Raw genomic sequence first — 26,429 nt, forward strand, 5'->3', positions numbered from 1 at the left:
GCAAGAAACAGACTGTCAGGATAACAGGTTATCATTTAGAAATAAGCACTGTAGTTACACTGAGCCAGAACACAGAGAAATACCAAAGGTTTTAAGGAAATGCTCACTCACAATCATTTATAATGAATGCAAACTTGCAGCAGGTTTGAAATGTCTCCATTTGCCATCTGTAATTCTGTATTAATTAATATTAAATCTTTCCCAGTAGAACATTACTGAAAACAGTTACTTTATAAAAATCTTAAAGTGCTTGTCATAAATTACGCAATTCTATAAACACAATGGGAAATGTTCTTGCCTTGAGAATTATTTCTTTAAAAATAAAAAAAAATCCTCAATATCCTCTAATAATTCAAGTAAAATCATATGATTAATACAGATATATGAATACAACCCATTCCATGAATTATGTGGGATTTTATAGTTATACAATAAATACAATATTTTTCTTCAGTTTATCATTGCTTTCATTTCTCCTTTAATGCTTTCAGACTCCATGGAAATATATTGACAACGGACATTTGGCAAATGACCTTTCAGATTTCAAGTAACTTGAATATTCATCACTTTGGGTGACATTATATACTAACTACTATTTACATTTTGACCTTTGAACAGCCATGTTCAATCACGTCTTTTTGAAAAAAAAAATCTTTCCCATCCCCTAGAATTTGTTTTAATGGAGTCCCCTACAGATGAAGAACTACACAGAAAAAAAAAAGCCACAGTAAATTAAGTTTACACATAAATTGCCTTTCTAGCCACATAATCGCTGCACTATTCAAGTGAAAAAACAACACCAATAAGATTCAGTTTCTTTATATTTATTTATATTTAAAAGAACTTAGTGCTTTATATTGCCCTATGGTCATTCAAAGCAAAAACAGAGGTCAAGATGTCATGAAAAAGAGGTACGCACAGAGAACTGAGAGCTTATCAGCTCTTTCACTGACTCACTGAAAGACACTTGTGATAAGGTTTCTGGCCTTTGAACTGCTACTTAGAATACAGGCTTTCTCCTTTCTCTCCCTTAAGCCATACCAGCCTCCTCTTGTACCCATTCCAAATATCCTTTCTCAGCCTCTGAACTCCACACTATTCCAGGTCGTGTGAAGACTCTCTCCATAAATTACATGCCCTGTTTCCCACGACTGCAGCTCAAGATCACCAAACACCCCCTTCCTAACTTTTAAAACAATTATTAGACTTCACTCTTAAGACTACATCGATGTTTGCCAGCAATGTCTTTTTCTAACTACAATTCTTCATAAAACATCTGAGCTGCTTTTTCATTGGCTTTTTCATAGCAGACCCCTGTGAGGTCTGCTGTGAACCTGGACTCCAATACATATCAATTTCTCAATTACCAAACATGGAGTGACAATTTTATGTTCTTGTGCTTTAAGTCACATGTAAGCTTTCTATATAATCTGAAGTGCTGTAAACCATTGTACTACAAGCAGCAATTCTTTGAAAGATTACATCTCCATACTGCTTTTGTTTATCCCCAGGTCTCTGAAACATTATTCTTTTCCATCCCTCGCATCTATACCACAAAGACTTTGCAGAGCAGACTACTAGACAACACATTAAAAGTATCTCTGCCCTTAAAAGACACAAGTAGCAAGCCTGATGGAAGAGCTCTTACGAATTCTCGAGTACCAAATCTTAGAAGGATGTTACACTTGAACACAAGATTTGCAGCAAGCGAAAGAGAAATCAATAGAAACTCTGCATTATGCCACAGTGTTCTTGTTCCTTCTTTAGAAGAATCTCCTCTAAGTAATTGCATCCTTGTGCTGAAGACAGACCATTGTTATTAGACAGAGTTTAAGCGAACACAGATGGAATTCAGTCTTCCCATAGGTAAAGGTGACTTCAAATCCTTAAGAAATACATACGTTACTGGGGAATCCAAGGCAATTCAGACTCCAGAGTGTCAAACTGACTACATTGCGGCAGGGTCACTGCAGTAGTTTCTGCAGTCCATACTCCAGCTGAACAAAAGTGAACAAAAGGCTCATAAAAACAGACAGTGAGAGATATTAAACCTAGTGCCAAAATGATTTTTCCCTACAGTCTAGGCAATTTAAAAGAAATCCCTAAATAGAGATTTTTTTTTCCAAAATAGATCTTTGAATAATGTTAAACGTTATGTTTTGTTTCTTTTCAGCCATATGAATATGCTTAAAACTTCATGAATATAAGCATTAAGTTCTGACTTTTCAGTTCTTTACAAAAAATCTTACACTGTGCCTCCAAAGTAAGCCCTTCAAGCTGATTTGCAACATACTAATGGCAATACCAGTACAGGGAAATACATAAGAAAAAAAAAAAGCTGTATGATTTAAGTTAAGTTATATAAGCTACATGATCTCAACTCCATGTATAGCTGTCTTCTATTGCAGAATATCTTTCTATGAACACAGGAATAAGAACATCAGGAAGTCAACACAAAAACTTCCCAGAGCTTTTCTGAGCAGAAGTTCCAGCAGAAAGGTGTTTACCTGTTATGGTGCCCCATGGACAGTGCAAGTGAACACAGTTCCCAGAGACAGGGAAAGGACTGCAGGCTCCCCAGCAGCATGCAGATAACAGACCTGAATCAGTCATGGAAGGAATTGTGTACTGCAAGACAATATGGATGGCATCAAGTATGAAATACTAAAATATTGAAGGTGTCTTCCATCACCTTTTGGGTCTTGCAGATTATGCTTCTGCTCTCTAAAGGCAGCACATTACTTAAATAAAAAATATGAAAACTAAAATACAAAGCTACTCCATGTGTATCTTCAGCTACATTAACTTACTCACTTTTATTGATGTCTTTCCCATAACATTTCAAAGCTCCTGGTAATCTAAACTGACTTTTAAAGCTAGACAGCTGAAAACAAAAATAATTATTAAAATGAGTACACTTTCAATGACAGCTCTGCTCTAACACTACTAAAATATAAGAATCCCTCCTCACTAACTTTCCCAACATTAAAATTCATTATAAACTTCACATCTGTTTCTTTGAAAGAAACACTGATTCCCTGAGGTATCAGCTCTGATGCATAAGAAGTCAAAGCTTGCAAGAAAGCAAAGCATTCTCACAAAGGCATTATGTCTTTGAAATAAAACTTGAAAATTCCAAATTTAATTTTCAAAAGCCCGCATCCCAAGAAAGTTTGCTGTTAAAAACTGTAAAAAGGAGGTACAGCTTCTGTTCTTATTTTAAAAACAAACACACCAAAACATGTTGTGAAACAATAGGAACTTTAGCTTGAAGTTATCAGAAAAAGTTTCAGAGGCAGCAAACTACCTTGAAAACATTGCCTCTCAGGAGAATGACTGAAAATAAGATTAATACTCTTGAGAAAGCATAAAACAAACAATAATGTGAAGAATGAGATTTTTCAACAGCATGAATTAACATAGGCAGAACAAGCAGAATTTTATTCTAAAAATACGATTTTGTAATGTTAAGAACTTGACACTGATACTCAACCTATTACCAATGCTTGAACAGTAGTGCTGTGGTATCAATGAGCTGTACAAATAAAAGATTTTAGGAAGAAGTACCTTTATGGAGACTACTCCATCAAGCAGGAAGAAAAAAAGGGGGGGGGGAACTGATGAGAAAAATACTCCTCACAAAACATTGTTTCTGAAGCTCTAAAAACTGAAGCAGACGGGCAACCAACATCAAGCAAGCGAACAAATGAGAGACACCCCATAAAAAACATTAAGCCAGTTACCAGCATTAAGCAACAGAAGAAAATATTATAACACAATTAAGAGTTTATTTACTTAAGTGCATAATGTAACTGTTTAAAAAGTATATTTTGTTAAAGGTTAACATTAATTTGGTATCACAACTTAAAAACATTCTTTTCTTCAAATACAACAGAGCAAGCTGTAAGAGAAATATAAAAATTACAAGCACAGAAAAAAAACTAAGTGGGACGGCTAATTATTAACATCTAGCACAAAAGCAACAAACAGGGAACAAAATATAATACGCAACAAAGCAAAAATCATAGACTGTTTAAATAAATATATTCTCTTGTATCTACTATAGGAAAAGAGAAATAGGAACAATAGTAAGTCTATATATCGGTATATGGCCAACTGACATAACACTTGTCTTTATAAGGTGAGTGTACTGGGGTGAGATTGCCCTGTTTTACATAGCTCTCTCTGCCTTCAAACTTAAGACATAAGTTCCTAAGTGTATTTCATGACCCTGGAGGATCACAGCCCACCAGCTGAGAAACACTGGTCTAGAGCAATGTGCTACAGCAATACTGATGGAAGCACGAAAACTAAGATTGAAGTATTTTACACAGAAGTTACTGAATTCCCATTAGATTTGGAACTTTTAAATCCAATTATCTGTACAAAATTAGATGGGAAGCTTCATCCTTGTCACAGTAAATATGGCAACATCATTTTGGGAAATGATGTTTGCTTTCTTAGGAGAGAGTAGATATCTCTCAGGGCTTTTTGCCGCCTCTCCCTTTGAAGATATATTACATACAAGCAAAATAATCTTGTATGAGCCCTAATCACATTAGATTTGATGAACTCCGGTCTTGAAGAAAGAGATTCCATGAACAAGAACACTATGTGGTAAAAATGCAACACTATGGCAAAATGACCACAACACCCAAATTCAATTCTAAATATGGTTTATATTGTAAAACATGTGGCAGCTTGCCAGGATGCAGGATAGATCTCCTTACATGACAAGGCGGCAGCCATCACACCCCAGCTAAGCACTTCCAGCTGGCCAGAGAATCGCACAACTCTATGTCCCATCCTTGACACCTAGAGTTGGATAACTGAGCGTAGGAAATTCCTTTTAGAGGTACGAGAAAACAAAACAAAACAAAACAAAACTTTTTTTCCCCCCATGAGGATGGTCAAACCCTAGAACAGGTGCTCAGAGAGGTTGTTCAAATCCCCCAGCCCCCAGACACACAGCGGGGATCTTATTGATGCAATCAAGGGAGTCTACCAAGCAAGTCATCTCACTCTAATGTGGACACCTTACCTGAATGAATGAACAACCTTACAAATGAACTGAATCACTCTCAGCTCCCCTGACCCCACCACCATTAACTAAATGGGAGCCCAGACAATTAAGCATGCTTAAATTCAGATGTCTTATATGAACCTCCATGCCCCAATTTTTTTTCTTTCTGTGTGAGCAGACTGATCTCTCCAGATAATAAGAATGTTACAACCATCTAAGTCATTCCTGAATCACTGGTTATGTACATGAGAGTATCTGTCACTTCAACATAACAGCAGCTGAGAAGTAATAAAGCCTCTTTATGTATCAAATGAGAGACCGATAATCCTGTATTAATGATTTTGTAATTCACAATAATTAGGCATATTCTCTGCAAATTCTCTGTTCTCTTATACATAAAAATATATGAATGGGAGTTACAGTGCATGGTAGCATACAGGAACACAGGCTCATTTCTGAGCGTGAAGGACACAAATATTATACAGTCACTAGAAAGGCTCAACTGAAAATTCAGCTCTCTGAGTTTGTATTTTGATGCAATATCACACAGGTTACAAGATACTCTGAAAGTAGGGCATTTTACCACCCCAAATATTAGATGTTTTTGGCATCATGACAAGACAGCAGCATGCTCACAACACCCACCAAAAAAAAAAAAAAAGGCAGAAAACCCACACAAGCCTTAATAGCACTTAAGGATCATGCCTCTATCACTTAAAAAAAGCTATTTTAAATCAAAAATTGGAGCTTTTCATAACTATAGTTAATAAAATTATCACCTCATCTATCTGCAAAGGAACACTATTTTCCATTATTGGTCTTCCATCTTTCTACTAACTTTCAGAACTGTGGAAATAATGCATATCCAGCCTAAATCTCTAACTTTTAATGACCAGATGCAGGCATTTCAAGCACTTCAGCATAATTAGCCACATCATATTGCTCCTATGAACCACTGCTACAAAAAAATGAAAAAAAAAGATCAATTACTGATGTTGCTTATATAGACATAATACAATAAAGTACCAGAATCACATATTAAAGAAAAAATTCACACTCTCCATAAGCCATCTGTTTTAAAGCCTTGTATTTTTCTCCTCCACCTACAAATCCTATATAAACATAAGAATAGTACATTACTGTTCTTTCAAGAAGGAACACACCTAGCAAAAATCAACAAATCCTTCTAAGCCAGTTTCGTAAACACATTTTATGAGGATAAATTTTCAGGCTGTTCATTTCTGACAGCACTTTGAAAAAATACCTATTTCTAGACAGGAAACTGCAAGAAATACAAAAAGGCTGTTATTTCAGAATTCTGTCAGGGGCTGCTATGGCCACGTGCCTGATTCTCAGTGCAGTACAGTTCCCAATCACAGCAGCATGACCTAACTCAAGTGACACGAGAGGCCTTTTGTTACTTCCAGGTTATTCTACTGCTCTTATGTCACAGTCCAATCAGTAACTGCTCAGCTGTACATTAGCTCGATAGATATTTTTTGACACAAAGTCAAATAACGGAAGATTTGCCTCAGCCAACTAATGATTGATGCCAGTGTTTAAATTATCCAAGTCTTTCAAATGCTCACCCTATATCCTTCTCTAATCTTGCACTCTATCTTTAGAGTCACATACAGCAGGCTCCCTTCCTCAAACTGTTTTGTAATGTCTATTAATTTGACTGAATGAGTCTCCTCAAAACAGAAGACAAACAACCTCTGTCCAGTTTTCTTAATCACATCTAAATTTCAGAGGTACTATTGTCAAAATAGGAAAAAACAACGGAATTCATCGGGGGTAGGGAGAGAAGAGTATAAGTTACTAGCAAACATTACCCCATCTAGACCAAATGTATACTCGGTTCTGAACAATCACGTCTCAAAACTATCCAAGGACCTTCCTTTTGCCCTTGGAGCTCTCCCTGTGCTCACAGAAGCAGGAAGAGGAGGGGAGCCATAACCTCTGCCTCAAGAGGGCTTTCTGTCTGCAGAGCAATCAGACTAGCCACTTCACCAACTAATAATTTTCTAGCAAAGAATAACTGAACCTTTAGACAAAACTGATGAACCTCCAACCTTTCTGCCTTTACTGAGGACAGTACTCTCCTCTAACCAGTTAGAGTTTAGAAAGCACATTCTCTACATTTTCCTGAAAGCAAGGAGACAACTAGCATATCATCATCATGCATGCAGCTCCAAAATTTCTCATTTTCATTACTATTGAGGATCATGCAGAAACTCGCGCACCAGCTATTTTACAATTTCTGCTCATTTTCCTCTACATCTTATGTTTAGTTCATAGGCGCCTTTTACAGAATCTCACATTACTGCTCAAAACTCAGAATTTTATTTGCTTCATCCATGCTACTTAAGTGGTCACAAGAATTTCCACACTGTTTCATACAAAGTCATTTTAGCCCAGTACTCTATCTTTGACAAAGACTAGCACCAGATTCTTAGAGGAAGATGGACATAATTTACCTCAAATAAAAATTTCATCCTGTAATAAACAGAGATAAGCTTAGACCTGGAACCATAAAGTTCAATAGCCATAAAATATGTTTCGATAATAATTAAAAGTGTGGATAGTCTTGAATATTAAACACTTTTAAGCTTACTCCTACCTTCAAAAAAAAAAGTTGCTAAATTCATGACCTTCATATGACTTCCTGTTTCAACAGCTAAACCGGAGCTTATATGCAAAGCGTTCTTTTTGTTTTAAAATTGTTCTTCCTTTTCATTTAATCAAACATATCATTTCTTCACTGTTTCCAACGCTTTTCTCACATTTCCTGCTCATTCATCATTTTTGAAAGGGAAAAAGTTTTAGTTTTCTTTCTTTCTTTTACATTAGAGAATATAGGTTCTTCAATCTCTCTGTGAATACTTCATCATTCCACAATACTCCTCATCTTGAGGTAAAATAGACAATTAAGAACTCAGACCCAGATCTATTTAGCTATTATATTACCACTTGGAGACAGAAACCCTTCAGCTGGTCATTGCCACTCCCAAAACTCACTGCCTACTTCTGTAAAATACAAGCAATATCTCTGCTCGTAGTAAAACAAAAAAAGAATCTCAATGCACTCATTCTGCATTGTTTTAGAATGATCTACTTCTGATGGTTTTATGGTTATTAGTTACCCATTATCAAGCATGTCTGCCTTGCATTACAACCGCTGTCTTATGCAGAAACCTACTTAAAGTGTAGCGCTAAATTACTGAAGGCTGGTATCTTGCGTTTATGGTGAGGTCAAATGAAGGAATGGGAAGTTTCTTCTGACCTAAAAAAAAAAGCCAAAAGAGCAGTTAACGGTCTGTAAAAAGTACTTATTAGACATACCAAATTTAACTGGTATCATCTTCACAAAATCGGGATGGACTTTAAAATCTACTGGACTTTCCATTAAAAAACATCTCTGCTTTACAGAATCTCTACTGAGAAGACAAAAATGGCATCTTCTTTACTCTCAAGTTTATCTCAATAAAATTCTTGTCCTACAGACACACTCAGATTGACTGGCAGGAAAGATCCTCCCAAAAGATCTTCCAGCTTGCACCACAGAGTGAGCAGAAGGCTTCTATTTGAAGGCTTCTATTCTATATACACCAAGGTATATCACTGAGAACACACCGCACAGTTAAAAGAAGTATTTAAAATGTGTTAAACAAATGAACAGAGCTCAGAAAAAGTATCTGATATATAAATCCCACTGCAAAAATTAATAAATGAATACACCATGAGATAAGAGTGATATGGAACAGTTTTTATGCTCCTGCAGAATTTGTCTTTTTTAAAGACAAGTTACACAAAGTTTTATGCAAAAATGCCAGCAAGTTATTTGCTGCCAATTTGCTATTCCCTCACTGATAGCAAGCACAGCTGAAAAGACTTTCCTTTTGGAAACTAATTATCAAAATTATAATATTCAGATTACATTATCACAATTATTTCATTAAAATCAGGGGCAAGGATGGGAGTTGCACTGCTGCAAAGCATATCATGAATGATCTGCAGCTGCATCCCATGATCTCATTTAGCTTCAAGACAGCTGTTGTAGAAAAAGGAAGACAAGGGATATGTGAATTTTTATCAGAAGTGCTTCCCACTTGCCTCCATAGGTCTTTAAGCATCACTTCCAGTGAATTAGGGGGGAGGGGGAGGGGGAGGAAGAGGAAGGAGGAAGGAGGAGAGGGGGCAGAAATCTCTTAGTCTTGAAACAAACCCAGAAATGCAGACCCAAAGGCTGAGCAGAGTCCCAGTGAGAAATTGGTAGGTCACCACCAGGCACGGCAGTCCATACTTATGAATCCTATAAGATTAGGGACTTCACTGTGCCACTGAAATAGCTGATATTGAAAAGACAGCACAATAGTAAAACAAAAAAATGAGCAAAACCAAAAAAACCTCACACACAAAGCCTCCTGCTTTATATGTCTATGCTTTACAGCCATGAACATTTTGAATATAATAATAGTTAATCCATACTCTTATTTATTTTAGCATCTAATACAGTGGCTGGCCCCATAGCAATACTATATTATGCTCCTCCAGACCACGAGGAAGAGCTGATATTTGCATATTGATAAAAACAGGAACTCCTGGATAAAAAAAAGAACAAAACACGGTTTAGCCATTTTTCAGATCTGCATGATTAGTAAAAGGGTACAAATATATTTCTAATTCTACAAAACTTATGGCTTAATTATTTCATTTCTGCTTAATAGAAATGACCAACAGAATTCTCTCTCCATGCTTGATGCTTAGAAACCTATTCAGAAATAAGATCTTTAAATTAAATGTTAAAGTTTGTCAGCACTTTTTTTTACTCCCTGATCATTGCAGAGTGCTACCATTTTTCTCAGCAAAGGCTACCACTTAAACAGCGCATGGAACAGTCTCAGAAATATTTATTTCAAAGTGTTCCATAATGCCATTATTAGCATTTTATTTCAAATCATGACTCATGGATATTCATTCTGAAAACCTATAAAATAAATGCACTAGGAGGCGTGCAGCAAGAGACCAGGGCAATAATGAAAACAAGAATGGAAATCAATAAAGAGAAAAAGAACTAGACCAAAGGGAGCTAGACCATATCACAGAGCATAATTCAGTGGTGACTAACTTGGACAGAATGCCAACGCCTGAATGCTAGCAGGAACACATTTGATCAAAATGTACCTGACAGCGCAGAATTCAAAAGGCAAACTAAACAGTTCTCTCTCAAGCTCTGCTACGGTAATTAGAGCTTAGTAATTTGACTTTTTTTCTTCCTTCCTTAAAAAAAAAGGAAATAAAAAGCCTGAAAAATAGCCTGAAAGCTATTACACTCTGAAAATGCTTATTTACAACTTCACTTCATAGTATATTCAGAAACCACATATTTGTGCAAAATCCCACAGAAATTAAAAAAAAAAAAGGTATGTATTTGACAATGTGAGGATTGCTTGTTTTTTTCTAGAGGTCAGGATTTGAGCAGAGCGTTGCAGGTACACGAAGAGGGAAGAGGTTAAGTGAATTCACTGTAGAATATGTAAGTAAAGACATGCAGGTAGATGGAGTAACATCAGATGTTTAGAAGAAACAATGGAAGGCAGTCGGCCAAGAGCCTCCCAACCTTTCCCTCTTACAACCACGGCACACAAAGTCCAGCCGAACAGAGACAGACCAGCAGAGAAACCTCCCCAGGAGAAAACAAGCTATGAAATCAGGATCCCAGGGAGAGCAAGATACTTTAAAATATGAAGCGCTCTAAGACTGTATTCAGTATCAGAAGACATCCAGGTCCATCAACCCTTGGCAAGCTCTCGATGGAAAGCCTCCCCCTGGCGCCTTCCACAGGCCGGGGAGTGATACCAAGGAAGACGGGGGAAAGGAGACCGGCAGTTTTCCCTCAGTAGTCAGCAAGAACAAAGCAGAAGCACAAATGTACATGCAGCAAGGAGAAAAAGCCCTAGGAGCTGGTAGTGCAATATGCTTCATTTCCCAGTTAATATGTGCTGTTTATCGCTAGTCTATGGACAAGAAAAAGCAACCAACCCCCTGGAGATGCAATTTCCCTTCCCAACTTCTGATTAATAATTATATATATATATATATTCATCTTTCAGATTTCTGTTACTTGCAGACTGAAGGTAGAGGGCCAGTACTTAGCTACACTTTATGTTTTGAGTAAATGTCTTAATAATAAAGGACTGAAGCATACAGAAATCTGACTAGTCAGAAGTGAGATTGAACTTATTCTGCCAGCTCTCAGTTCTGTGCTTTTTTACCTAAACTACAGGCAATTTGACAAAAAATCTCTTTCCTTCTTTCTAACAAATTTCTTGCCTCTGGTGCAGAGCACAAGAAAACACAATCCTGAAACAAAATAAAATAAAATAAATATGCTATTCTGTAAAATCCAGTATACTTAAGGAGTCTGAGAAGTGGTGGAGAGTTACGGTGAATGAGGCATGCTTAACTTGGTGCAAGTAAACCTCAGATGAACAAGAACCAGAGTTTCTAAATGATTCACCCAGTCCCTACTACAAGTATATGCATTGTCCCCAAGAAGCATAGAAATAATGACTGATCTTCAGACTAATGCAAGGTACATTCTTTCATCTCCGAAAATTTTGATTATTTAGAAATGCTGAGTAGGAGTAAGGCAGGCAGGCCAAGGCTCTTTGTAACTTTCCAAAGTTGTGAGATGCCTAAATTAAAGCATTACAGGCAAGACAAAAAGATGAGATAGACGCAGAAGTCGCACGTTGTTATAATCAATTCTTCCATAAAGTTGGGATGTCAAAGGAAGTTAGGAAGGAGCAATAATTTATGTTTTCTGTAAGACAGAAAAACAATGTGTGTACATGTTAGTGGGTCTGAAAACAAAAACATTGACTCAAGCGTGTTGGATAATATTTTAGCTGGGAGAATTAACTTCCAAATGCTGCGGCATAATTGCATTGTTACATATGTTGTCTGCTAACAGCATTCAAGCCATATGCAAAAACACAATAAGAATTCACACATTTAGAAGCATTCTGCAGAGAAATCAGCATGTCCTGACCATTTATCTTCCCATGGTCTACTAAAAGCTTGACCCAACAGATGTTGTTACACTCTGCTCTGCAGCTTGCCAAACTTGGCCTTGGCAGAACCCCAGGAACAGCCCCTTTAGCAGCTATTAGACTACCTGGAACTCAGAACTTTTGATAGCAGTTTAGCTAAACCCAAATTTAAATGAAGACAGGCGCACAGCAATATGACTGAAAGCAACTGAAATGAACTGCCTTTGTTCTTTATCACTGTAGCACTTAATTATTTTGAGAGCTTGCTGATATGCATGGCTATTGAACATGAATCCAGTCTCAGCAGATTGTGTTTTGTCAGAAAGATCTTTTTTAGCCTGAACATTGAGAAGTGATAATTTATTCTCTATGTCAAGGAATTAAGAGATACTAGTCACTTCAGTCATAGACTGAAAAGTTTAGAGACCTGAATGAGGCAGCTTGGAATTTCTTTAGGTCAAAAGTCTAAAAATCATCCAGCATCTCCTCCCCAAATTCCCCTTTCCAACAAAAGGCAGTAGATCCTGCTGCATAAACAAACTCCTCAGAAGGAGAATATTAGAAATAAGCAGAGTCAGGTAACTGGGCAACAGCTGAGCCAGAATTCTGAAGAACTATTCACAAAGTCACAGATCTGCCAGAATTATTAAAAACACTATGAAATCAAATAATCTATTTGCCTTTTATTCCTGTTTTCTGGCTAAAAGAATGCAACAGATCTTATCTGGACAACAGTGAAGCAGCTCAGATACTGCCACACAGGAGAAAAAAATAATAATAAAAAAAAAAAGGTGAGGTAAGTGTTAAAGGAGAAATAGCAGGCCTCAGGAAGGGTAGCTGCAGAATTCTAGAGGGCTGTACCTAGGAATTAATCATAAATGCAATATTTCCATATTGGTCTTGCCAGAGAGAACAGGAACTGAAATCTGGTTAGTCAAGGCTGGGATGCACTGTCAAACAGAAAAAGATCAGAAAAGATCAGACCACCATTCTGGGAGACACATGCAATATGAGAGCTGTGGTATCAGAAGTGGATGAAACTCCAAGTCACACACTTAGGCATGGACTAATAAGAATTTCTGCTAGTTTCGTTCTCATCAGTTGCTTTGAGCTGAGGCTTGGATGCACTGGGTCAGCACACCCCAGACAAAATGCCAACATGAAAGGCAACATGAGAGAGCAAGTATTAATACCAGCTGCAGAGATATAGAGAAAGGCCAGAATGATCAGAGAAGGAGGAGGAGATTGCTGCATGAGAAGTGCTTCAAAGCTTGCGTCGCTTAATATAATGAAACAAGACGCTGTTCTCCATTAAATCCTTCAGGGAGGAAAAGGTGTTATTTTAACTGCAGGACAGAGCTGACAGAACAACAAATGGGTATAAAACAAACTATAAATACATCCAGTCTGCAAATAGAAGTCTCACAACTATTAGCATAATGAAAAACAGTGGGGACAACTACTAGCTTTAAGCTGAAGTTTTATGTGTTTATAAAAGATAATGTGGTTGCTTTGGGAAATGAGACTGTCTCAGCACAGGAAGGTCCTTCCAGTTTGGTGCACAACCAAGATACGCAGTAACTTTTGTGCATGTTGAAGCCATTCAGCAGCTCTGCAATGATTTTGCAAGGTAAACTTTTTATCACTTAGCAAAGAAATAGTTTGCAACAGCCATGATATATCACAGGGTGTTTAACAGGTGTACCTGATGCACAGTAGTTTTGTTAGCCCATCTTACAGCATGTTTTGTTAAAAAATGAGCATTTAATTAAACGGGCATCACTAGAAGCATAATGGGAGTAACAGAGTTGCCCAGTGAAGCTCTGCTGTTTGGCAGCAGTGGTGTCACTCCTGGGGCATGACACAGAACGAACACTGTTGAACTGGCAGGTGGATAAATATCTGCTTTAACACACGAACTACTGAGGGGAAACATACAGATATCCTATTTCTGTTTCCTTTCAGAAAAGGCTCATATTTTGCTTCACTCAGCTATATGCACATAATTTGCAAACACACACACATAAATCGGTTTAGAAGCTACCGCAGACAAAACTTTATTGTTTACTCAGCCTACCTTCAAGTAACCACAATGTTATGAGTTTTCTTAAAAATCTGCATTAAACACCACCCCCACATTAAAGTCATCTGTTAGTTCGGTCCATTTTGATCTTCCTCGCTCTTTTGTACTGATGGCACATGCTGATTTACTTGCTATACAAAATCAAGTGAATTGTTTCAATGTTTTATTATGCTTTAAATTCACAAGCAAATGTTGATAATACCTTAAGCTCCATTTTTATTAATAACATGAATCAGTTATATTATGGCGTCAGTGAATAAACATTCCCTGACACCTGCCTTAAACATATAAGTGTGCGCATTGGCCAACGATGGGTCCATTCAGTTGACAAAATGAGCTAGTTTCTCACTCTGAATCCTTCACCCTTTTTGAAAGGAAAGGTTAGAGGCTACCTATTTTCTTCTGATGTTAATATGCAATTCTATCCATTTTCCAGGCTCTCCAGCATTATAGTCTGAAATGGATTTGCATCACTGACCATCTGTATTACTCTGAGCTTCAGCGTTTCACACCTTTTCACAGAATCTCTCAATCCATATATCACTCAAGTTATTATAATCAGTATGCATTATCCCATTTATCTTATTAGCACTATGTCAGTGTGATTTTGATCACTGATACAAAGAAGCTGTTCTGCTGTAACCATATCACTATTAAAAATAATACAGGACAACTTCTTTCAAAGAGTGGCTTCTGACGGTTGTGCTAGTTGCTCTGTAGCCTCATTAGTCAAAGTGGGAAAAAGATAAGAGGCTACTATCTGCACAGATGTGCAGTGGAATAATCTTTTTTTTTTAACATGCAATCAGGATAGCTATTTTCCTGTTGGAACTAATTATTTTTCCACTGCAGGAAAAAAATACAAATCGAATCAAATTAGGAAAACAAATTATCCTTAGCCCTGAGAACACATATGCTATGTTTCAATGCAGAGCAAGTTTCTGCAGTTAAGGTATAAATTCGTCTTCAATACAATAAAAAATTGATTATTTAAGTCTTATGTCTGTAACCAAGAAAGCAGAAGCTCAGTGTACTATATTCAACAGGGCACCTTCTGAGCTAGCCTTAAGGGATCAAGTCAATCCTGAAATAAAAAATAAAACGCTTTACTGTTAACAAAAGCCATAGGAACATCTTTGCTTCCTTATCACAAGCTGTAGGAGTAATGGTACTGCAAGTTCAAAATGGAACTGTGAAACAAAAGAGAATATCTGACGAAACTTATATGGACAGACATTACTGGGAGTTTCATTCTATACCAAGTAGCTAATAAACTGAGCAAAGGCAAAAATACAGATCTGCAGAGGGTTTTCTTTTTAAGAAAATAAATGTCAATTTGCAATTTTTACAATAGGAAACAGAGAAAAAATTTTCTGATAAATTAGTACTATTAAATGACTTGTGTCATTTTTAGGTTCAATGTGTGATCTCTTTAAAACAGATTATAATATAGTATGGAACGCTAATTCCCTTCCCCTCATATCTATCTGTATCTACAGCTCTTTCTCATACACACATACTCCTTTTATGTACAAGCATACATATGCATATTTTACCTGTATGCCAGTCCTTCAGGGCTTAACAATCATTCCACGTACATAATTTGGCAGAATTAGGAGTAGAGCAGAAACATAACTTGAAACATGACTTGTGGAGGTGCTACTAGCAGCAGGAGTCCCGCCCTGCCTTTCACGCAGCACTACCATGGGTCTCACTTCAGAAGTACGAGAGTTGATAGTGTCCCCTTTTCCAGCACACAAATATATTCAGAGTTACATCATACAACCTCATAGGACCATACAGATACTAATCAGTTCACTGAAGCCTAGAAGCATTTCCTACTTTCAGGTTAAAGACACACCGGAGAACATGGATATTTCAGTTCTGGATCTGTCGGCTCCAAGAACATTTATCTCACATAAAGAGCAGAGGAAGAGGAAAGACATTTCCTTCTGAACACTGACACAATCTTCATGTTCTAGCAGCAGGGGCAATGTAGCTGTTAACTCCAGTCCGTGCACAACAAGAACACAGGCACGAAGAAACCAGCCTGTCTCCTCTGCCTCCCTCCCCCTGCACTGCGCTTGTGTTTATTGCAATGATCACGGATTGAAATGCGAGAATTAAACGTAATGTCTGTCTGGAGAGACATCATACAGCAGTAGGTTTGTCTGAATGCCTCATTACTTAAACAAATGCACCTGTGTCCCTCTCCCCAGACTGGCGCAGGGCTACCCTCATGCACACACCAGTGCTACGGCGTGCCTCAAACTTCCCACCTCACGCCTCTGGCAGACACTCTGAAGTGGAATAGGAAATTACACATAGGATAATGTAATTTCCAAGTAATTATAGCTTTGTCACTTCTAATCTAAACTTCTATAAACATATCAAAATAATTGAGGACAAGGGCTATTTGAAACATTTGAAGTTTACAAATTAAGGGGTTTCCAATTAAGCAGGGACACCAAAACAAGTGCCTGGATAAAATTTAACAACCCCCATTTTTGCCTATTTAAAGAGATGGATGGATTAAATGGGGGGTGAGGAAATGGAAACAGTCATTAATTCAGAATTTTTGTAAGGAAGAGAGAATCTTTATACTTTCCATTTTTGTTCTGTCAGATGAAAACCTAATAATTTGAAAATTACAAGACCCTAGAAAATAGAAATCACAGTCTATTTGGTAGCATGCACACTTCATGGCAAACAGTTGCCACACACATACATGTGCTAGTAATCAACATAGAGAGGATGCTAACCAATGGTCCTCTCCAAGCATAACCGCTTAACCGCTCCCTCAACTGTGAGAGCAGCAGTCTATTGCAAAGCCAACTACTAAAAAGACATACAGTAGGTCAGTATATTTCACAAGCATGTTCTATCGAAATCATACATAAATCTATGAGAGTATCTGAAATTAAAGTGGAAATACTCCTCCTAGTCTACCAGTCACTCTGCCCACATTAATCCCTACTTCAGCACTGGAAAGTAGAAGCACAGCAACCTCTTGCAAATCAGTTCAAGTCTATCTGCTGGATTAGATTCAGTGGATGACTCAGGGTGTCACAATATTTTCCAAGGGCACTTTATTTGCTCTTTGAAGATGTTCTTGAAAATCATTTCCCAGTCATTAATTATGCATTCTATTTCTTATAATCAGTTCTTTTAATTAGTATCCTAGAGAACTTTGTTGAAGATCCCACACTTTTAGTAATTAGGGGCAGTTTATTGCCCCTAATTAACTTCAGGCATAGCGAGAACATATTACTTTGTTACTTCAGCTGTTTTTATGTTTGCACTGCATATTCTGTCCTGCTTTACTGGCTCAAGCAGGAGACTGCCTTGTGATACTATTTATCTCATTTAGGTTCCAGCTATCTCTCTGTGTTAGCTGCTTTATTTTAAATGACTGACTCTCTCTGCTCTGAAGTTAAATCTTCATTGGCAACCAATGTGATCCAATAGGATTGACTCTGCAAAGTGAAGTGGTTGATACTGAAGAGCTAACATCCACCCTAAACTCATTTCAGGAAGCTTTACTTCAGACCATCTCTAGTTTGGTTGCACAAGCTTAATGCGATCCTAGAATACACCTCCTGGTTTAGTTTCACCCACAGATCATGTTTGTGCACTCCTAGTCTGCCCTGCGATGCAAACCAGGACTCTGTAAACGGGGACAAGAAGAAAGCTGACTCTAAAGCAAAGTCCTGATATGAGCTAAAATTTAATGTAGACAGTGAAGTTGTCACTGATAAAGTGTGCTAACTTTGGGGATGGTCTAACTTTTTAAGAGTCTTGACTATTTCATCTGATCGTACTTTTACAGTTCCTGGACAGCAACCATGGCCACTGCCCATCAGGCAGGGATTACAGTCCATGCATTGGCACCATCAAGCATGGATTAGCAAAATCCAATAGTCAGGTTTAGATATACATTTTTATAATACTGGAAGAACTCTGCCAGTCTGTACAGCCTCTTTCTCCTGCTGCTATGCATAATTAAGTGCATTTGTAATAGACACAGCTCTGTAATACAGAGAGACGGTCATATATGGAGGCGTTTGGCAGCTTAGCGATTTTATCACATCTCTGTGACCTCTTGAAACCCATTCCAGACTGAGTTTTGACTAACTGTAGTTAGCAAATTAATGCATTAATAATGTATTAGAGGATAAATATCCAGAACATAACTAAACAGCCAGTAATTTAGTGAAAATCTGAAAAATTGTTTCCATTTTAAGCAAATAATACTTCTCATTCTTACATAATGCTTTTCACCTACAGATAAGAAGTCATATTAAAGTAATAGAAAGACCTCTGTAATACAGTTACTTCAGTGTAATTTTGAGGAACAGCCAAGCAAAGACCACAGATAATACGCAGTCCTTTCCAGTGCATCCTTGTCCTTCCTTGCAATTTAGAAAGTGAAGAGGTCTTAGCTCTAAAGCAAGTACTATTCCCTAAATCCTCCACTCTGTGCCTGTGGGAGGTGGAGGAGAAGAGGAGACAAACAAATCTTCATCTCACTATAGCAGGAGTGCAGAAAGGTGCTAACCATGTCACAGACAGTGTGTTTGAGTGAGAGCTGTACATTAAAATAATCATAGAAGGCACCTTACACTGATACTAGTTGGCAACTGATCTTGTGCGGCAATCACCATTAAATGACAAAGGCATGAATGGCAATCTTGTACATGTCAGTCACTTTCATTCCATTTTTCACGCATTTCATTTTCAGCAACACATGAGCAAAATATATCTAGGGCATATATACCCACAGGTTACCAGATTTCATAATTCTCAGATTACCTTTACAAGATGTTTCTTCTTTAAGTCCCAAGAGGTTTCCATAAAATTATATATACAAAACATAGCCAGTCATTTTCTAACATTCATTTTCATGGAGAAAGGCCTGGAAGCATTAAGTAAGGACACCTAGAACACTCAGATAGCAGAGAAAGATCACATCAAAAGTTGGCTTTAAAATCTCAACTGATATTTTTAAAGCCATTCTATTTGGGAGCTAAATCATTCCAAAAAACCAAAAACATATAAATGAGACCAGCAAAGTTTGTATCACAGACATTTAGTTGAATCAAAGCGTCCATTCAGGCAAATACTCCTAGTCTGCTTAGTGTCAGTGAGCTGAAAATTACAAATTCAGGCCTAAAATTACTGATGGAGCTTGTTAATTTCAATCTCCAAATAATATCAATATTTGTTGCTTTCCTTCGGTAAAGAATTGAAAAATCCTCTACCTTTATGTCACTGGGGGAAGGAAGGAGGAGTCAGAGGGGAACTGATCACTATGATGCTTTAATATCACATCTCTACCAAACAACCACTTCTTTTTTTTAATTTCTTTTCCTTGCTTATGCTCCATCCGTAAGGAGATCAAAAAGAAAAACTGGTCAATATTAATATTTTAACACTAATGCATATTTGATGCACTAAACAGTTGTAATAGTGAAACATTCTTAGGACACTTTTGTATGAGAAATAGCCACCAGTAACTTGCTACAAGGCCTCAGAATATATAATTTAGAAATAAATGAAGGAACATAAGCGCAATAGGCTCAAACTGGGGATGCTCCTGAGCAAAAGCTAGCAAGATAAATATTTGGCATATACTGCCTGGAGATTTTTTTTAAGAAAGCTCATGAATCCACTATCAAAAAAACCAAAAACCCCACACAGATAAAACAGCTGCAAACTTCTGCAGAAAAAGTCTGAGACCATGAAAACACCGTTTTCACCCAGCCCACCATATCCTCCACTCAGACTTCCATGAATGCCAGTTCCTGAGTTTCGAGTTCCTCAATGCCTATTTGCCCTTGCTATTCTTCATTACACTAACACTGATGTTGGGTCTATTAACTTATTTCCAGCTTAATCCTCATCTCCTTTTTACTAGCTCGATATCTTCCCTGCAAACTCTCACCCTCAAAATGTTCCTCCTTCATTTCGTTTCATATTGAAAAACAGAATTTTCCCAGCGGATCAGTGCATTTCTCTCCTACAAATTCATTCCTCTTTTCACTTTGTCATTTTCCTTGCTAAACTGTTCCTCTACTCCAAAATTAATTCAATCCCACCTACTTCCTTAACACCTTTAACTCACTACATGAAACTCTCTATCACTGATTTCCATTTCTCCCCTACTCTTTATAGCTGTACATCATCTTTTTGGTGACTGCATTTACACACCAAGGTCTGTCCTTTCTTTTGTGTCCTTGTCTGAGGCCAAATCAAGTCCCCTCAAAGCGCTGGTCTGAGGATTATTCTTCTAAATTATTACCCTGAGTCCTCCTCCTCTACTCTTGCATTGCACTAAACAGAAGCCGCCTGCCTCTACTTTCAAAACTTCACAGCCAAAGCAATTGAACATAAATGAAGAAATAAAGTGAGAGAGAAAAACAAAAATAGAGCTGGAAAAAAACTTCTTGTACAATCACCTTCTCTGTTTCTAATTTTTCTTCACCAGGACATGGAGTTAAAAAAGTACTTCCTGTAGGTCTGTTCATTCTTCACAATGCAGTTAATTAGTGCTTTTCCTCTTCCTGACAGGAAAAACACTCAAGAACTTTCTTAAGCTTAGGCATACAAGTAAACATGCTTGAAGACAAATATATGCTTTTTCTTTTAGCTGCAACATAAATAAGAACCAGAAAAAGGCAAGTTCTTCTGGGCAAGTATCATCAATTTCTACATAACTGAAGGTACATTTAAAAAAAAATAAAAACCCTTCAGTGCTTATGGCTATGAAAATAACCTTCAAAACACAAAACTAAACTGATACAGCCCATATCCACATACAAACACTTCCTCTCCTGCTGCTCAGTTTCCCCCACACGGCAACAAACCGAAAACTGACTTTTCACAGCTGCTATTCCAAAACCTGCGGGAATCAGCTGCAGCTCACAAGCACTGGGCTGCTTTCAATTTGGTGCCAGCATTTCCAGGCAGAAGCAGGTACTGGAGATAGTCACTAGGCAAAGGGAACAGAAATTCAGCAGATGCTGCTCATCTCTCTTCCTCCCCTCCTGTAAGGCAATAGCTAAAAAAACAAGATGTTTTGGTATCAGACCTGAACATGCCACAGCAATCAGCAGGCAGCAAGAGGAGGAAGTTAGCAAGGAATATAGGAGGCTTTCAAAAGCAGGCATCAGCTAAAATAGGCAGGGAAAACAAAAACAAAGAGACTGATGAATTAATTGTTCAGCATAATAAGACTAGATTTACAGCCTTGTTGCTGTCCCTAGATATCCACTTCATTACACAGCTATTTACCAAAGACTTGTTTTCCCAGCACATTGACTAGCTGCTGGCCAAGCCGCATTAATCAATGCTGAGCTGGCAGGGCAGGAGAGCAGTTTAAGATTAAATCAAAACTCTGACAACTGTCATTTCTGAAGTGGTGATGGACACAGTATCTAGAAGATGCTGCTTCACTAAACACCCTTCAGTATTTTTTCAGTCATGATCCATAGTTGACTCCAGTTGTCCCCAATGAGTAACAGTCCTAGTGCAGACAGGAATTTCTTCTTCCCCAAAGAGCAAGCTCTGACTGCAAGGAAAAAAAAATTATTTGCCAATAAACTTGTCTCAATACATATAAAGCAAGGTAGGGCTGTATCTTAATGGGCTTTGGCAGGATTCATCAAAATTTTGTATACTAACTTGACTGAAAATAGTGGTTAGGCACATCATGAGGTGTTATCAAGGTGCTTGGGGAGGCAAACTTGTTTTAATTTTTTTTTTATAAACTGATCCTGAAAGTCATTTCAAGAGTAGTAAAGGAAACACATGGAAGGCAGGAATGGAAGACACCTTCCTGGGCAGCTCTTTAGCACAAGCTGGATCAGGTGGCAAAACTCTCTAGTTAAGTTTTCCCTCTGAAATGCGTCTGGAGTTTCTGTTCAAAACTCTGGATGTATTCTCCTTGCTATCTTAGCACTGGAAGAAGACATCTTACAAAGGAGGCTCAGAAGCCAAGAGACTATTTTCTTTCCCAAAACATGCTCAGCCAATCTAACTACTAACACTTTCCTGATAAGTTATTTAGAGGCTATACATCATTATGAACCTCTCCTTTAGTGGTAAAGTCCAAGAAACAGGGAAGGGGAAAAATAGTCAAGAAAGAATGCACTCATGGAGTTCAAATGAAAATAAATTATTGAATGCTACCAGTCTTACTTTTGAGTAGCAACTAGAAGTCGATGTTTTTGATATACTCATGTGTGAGCAGAGGGAGAAAAGAAAAGAAATGGAAGGAAAAAAGTCAGTATGTTTTCAGGAAGTAAACTGATGTAGTTAACTATTTCTAAACAGCCAGCTCAATTACTCCTGCTACTTATCGCCTATCAAAGTAAGATCTGAATTATCAATTTTGATGTACTGCATTAGGAAATCTTCTTGTTTAGCATATGGACATTACTTTCCCCCATTCTTGGATTTCCACTGACTGACCACCTGATTACTAGAGAAAGTTTTTAAATGTTGAGGAAGATTAATACCCTTTCTGTTAGTTAATGGTAGCATTCCACCGTCCCTTCTACCCAGCAACTTGGATTCTGATCCATCGCCCAGATACAAAACATATCTTTGGCACCTGGTCCATGAATAAAACTGAGTGCATCTATAAACATATAAAACTGGCTGGTATAAACTGTAGTTACTAGGATCAGCACCTAATCCCTGGCTCAGTGAGCATGTATATCACATACATTATTTTCCCTTGATGGAAGACAGCTTCACTGAGAACGTGTTTCTTTCTACCAGCTAAATCCCATGAACTTTCTGAGTTTAAATTCAGTCGGCTGAGTGTTTTGAGATTTGGCTTGGCTGGGGTGGGAGAAAAGGAATGAGATTAGTTAATTATGGCTTCTCTTTTGCTGGAATAAAAAGGAAGAGGAGTGAAGAGGTAGAAAAAGAAAAATGCTGAAATATATTCCAGAAGACTCATTAAAAAAAAAAGAAAATTACAAAAAGCAGGTGATAATATCTCTTTCAAACCAAAGACAGACAAACCTTATTCAATAAAGGCCTGACATAGACCATTGATGCATTAATATTCCTCTAGAAGCTTGGAAAACACATGGTCAAATGTCCATAAATATCTAAGGAAAATGTGTAATTAAGCATAGGTTTAAGATTCTGTAAAGCTAACTGCATCTCTGGCAGAATTTGCTATGTCAACTTGAAAAATCACTTACCCCATGCTTCTGTTTCACATCTCTAATATTAGCTCATTCTTCCCCCTTTACCTCAAATCTATCAGTAACCAAAATAATACAGGATGTAATAGCAGGTCACCAAATCACTCTGAACAGTTAAAAATAATATTTCTAATATATATCCTATAGAGTACAAAATAAATGCAGATGGATGTAAAAGTACGTGTTTCAGTGAAGTTTGGGCTAAACTACATTGAATTAGGCATCAGAAAAAAAGTTACCAAAGTTGATGGACCACTGCTCTGATTAATTGTGATAGGTTGTTTTTTTCCTTAAAGTCCCATTTCTTTTCTTTCTTTTTTTTTTTTTAATTAATCTTATATATCACAATAGAGTTGAACTTATTTTACTTGGCGGGAAGAAAGAAGGATGAAAAAGGACAAAGGAAAATACAGAAATAGAGTGGAACACTGCCTGCATTTAAATGTCTTTACATTCATTAGTATAATTCAGTCCATTAAATGTGATGGTTTCAAGATACCGTGTAGTAAATTTTAATGTTACTGAAACAAGAAAAACATAAGAAGCCAGACAGACTATAAACCATTTCCTCACTGATATTACAGTGCAACTGAGAATATTTGATATGTGAATTCCATCTGATTCCCTTACTGGATAAAATGTTCCACATTAAAAAAGAAGCAAACTGCATTTTGCAATATTTGCTCAGCAATATGCCAAATGAACTGGCAGAAAGAACAAATTACTTCTGCTCTCAAGCAGGGTGGATACTATTCTTAGGTTATCAGAAAGACTGCTGGTGCAAAAGCATTATAAATGATGTACAACTCGAGACAGGCACACAGGGCTGGGCGCTGGGACCACAGAGCATTGTAGCTTCTGGTTCAACACTACCTTGGGTCACTTATCTATTGAAGATGAACAGCACATGTACTAGTTCTTGTTAAATAACAGAGGTAGATAATCTCAGTCCAGTTCACAGTAGACACACAGCCACATAACAGAAATCAGAAGGTAAGCAAAAGAGCAAGAGATTAAGAGACAGTCCAAACCCGTGTAACATCTTGGCAGTGAGAAAACTCATCCAGGAAGCAAGACACTCAACAGTTTTACTCTATGGAATACAACTTCAGCTATCACACATCCAAAAGTGTCTTACAACAAGACATAGTGTAACCTAGGTGGTTGCTCTCCCATTCCTAAGATTGGCGTGGTGCCACTGTGCAGCACAGACTGCAATATTTATAGCACAAAAGAGGGCCTCTTGATAGGGCTCTCAGATGATCCTGAACTATCAAATCAGGTTTTCCGATATCTCAACATTCAGGGCTGGTTCTGCTACCTTATATTCAGTAATTCACTGGGTAATATTTCAGATTGTCAAGTAAGAGTAAGGATGTTTATGTATATTTCATTACTTCCACAAAGAAGTGTAACTCCTAAGAAGAATCATTCTTTTGTGCTATGTATTATCAAAAAACACTAGCTCCTGATCAGTAAAAGCCAGAACATCATCCTGGTTCTGCAGTTAAATGCCTAAACCTGAAAAAAAAATATATATATATATATATATATCTTTCCACATATAGTAGTCAAACCAGAAGTCAGACATCACTTAAAAATGGTAATTAGCAACAGTAACATTTAAGTTTAGATATCAAGTCAATTCTGTCAATCAACAGTTCGTTGCCTCTAAGTTAAATCCACAAATGTCATAATTCTGTATTGGCTGAACATCAGTAACTTCCTTTCACACATCTCTTCATCTAACTAATATTGGAGTTATTCTTAAAACGCAGTTCCTATATTTAGTGATCAAGACCAGTAAGAACTTCTAGGTGTTCAATATTTTCTGGGGTTGATAGCCACAAGTTCTAACTTGGGAGGTTCATTAGAAAAAAATTTCTTCAATAGGAAGATAATGCAGCACTGGAACAGGTCACACAGGGAGGCTGCAGGATCTCTCTCATCCTTGGAGGCTTTCCAGACTCAGCTAGACAAAACCACGGCTGACCTGATCTAGTGTTGATAACAGTCTAGGTTCGAGCAGGAGATCAGACTTGATGACCTCCAGATGTCCCGTTGAAACATCACTTCTATGATGACTCTCTTTTGGGGCGGGCTGGGGAATGGAGGGCAAACTTCTGATTTTGCCTGATTTTCTTTGGCTTCCTGCTTATGAAAAATCCTCATGCAAGTTTCACAGTTTAAATAGCTAAAACTTAATAAAAACAAAATGTTTTTCCAGTGATCATATTATTATTATCACTGCATTAACTTGTCAAAAAATTCATAAGCACAAATTACCTATAGCAGGCATGATAATTCTGGCACCCAAAACATTCAGCACTGGATTTTACAAAACCTTAGAGACATAGAAGTACCAAGTTCATAAAAAGCCAGGTGGAAATGAATTCTTTTTTGCGACCTATCAACATCCCTCTGGAAAGTGGGGTTTTTTTTTTTTTCAGAACTGAATAGAAAGTAAAGCGATACAAAATGTTTAGACCAAACATTTCAACAACAGAACTATCTGGGAATGCAGTGCCCTGTTTCAAAACTTTAAGCATTCCACCCATTCAATAGCACAAAGGTAACAGAATATGCACTGTTACTGCATAAATACATACTATGTACCTGGTAATTCTCAACAGCTTGTCTCTAATGTACGGAAAGCAGAGAATAATTTTGGTCCACTTTCACCAGAAGGCCATTCTCATCAAACACCTGCATTTTACTTGTTTCTCCATATACAAAGACTGCACTTAATAATTAATGACATAAAATCACGCTGAGACATCACAGGAGCGTCTCCCCTTCAGATGCAAAACGATCCTAACATCTTTATGTCCGCACCCTGTGCTCGTATTTCGTTCTAACATCGAGTTTAAGTGCAGCTCTAAAAACTTAAGAGACTTTGCCTCCGTTAGCTGACGGGTTTCTGGAGGCAGAAGCGCTACTTTGTGTTTAAGAAGGCGCGTTAAATTGCACTTTGGCAAGAATCTGCTCGCAAACGCCTCTGCTCAGGGCGCCGCAGAGCCCGCGGGGCCGCCGCCGCCGCCGAG

The 26,429-nt window shown here is 37.6% G+C and overlaps 1 protein-coding gene across 14 annotated transcripts in view; it reads right to left on the bottom strand.

Moving 5' to 3' along the window:
• CADPS2 (calcium dependent secretion activator 2) overlaps positions 1-26,429 on the bottom strand; it is a 337,297-nt gene that overhangs the window by 310,267 nt on the left and 601 nt on the right. The gene's annotated exons all lie outside the window — the stretch shown is intronic.

Source organism: Apteryx rowi, unplaced genomic scaffold, assembly GCF_003343035.1.
Source record: "Apteryx rowi isolate R43461 unplaced genomic scaffold, aptRow1 scaffold_252, whole genome shotgun sequence".
In the NCBI taxonomy this organism is placed as follows: domain Eukaryota; kingdom Metazoa; phylum Chordata; class Aves; order Apterygiformes; family Apterygidae; genus Apteryx; species Apteryx rowi.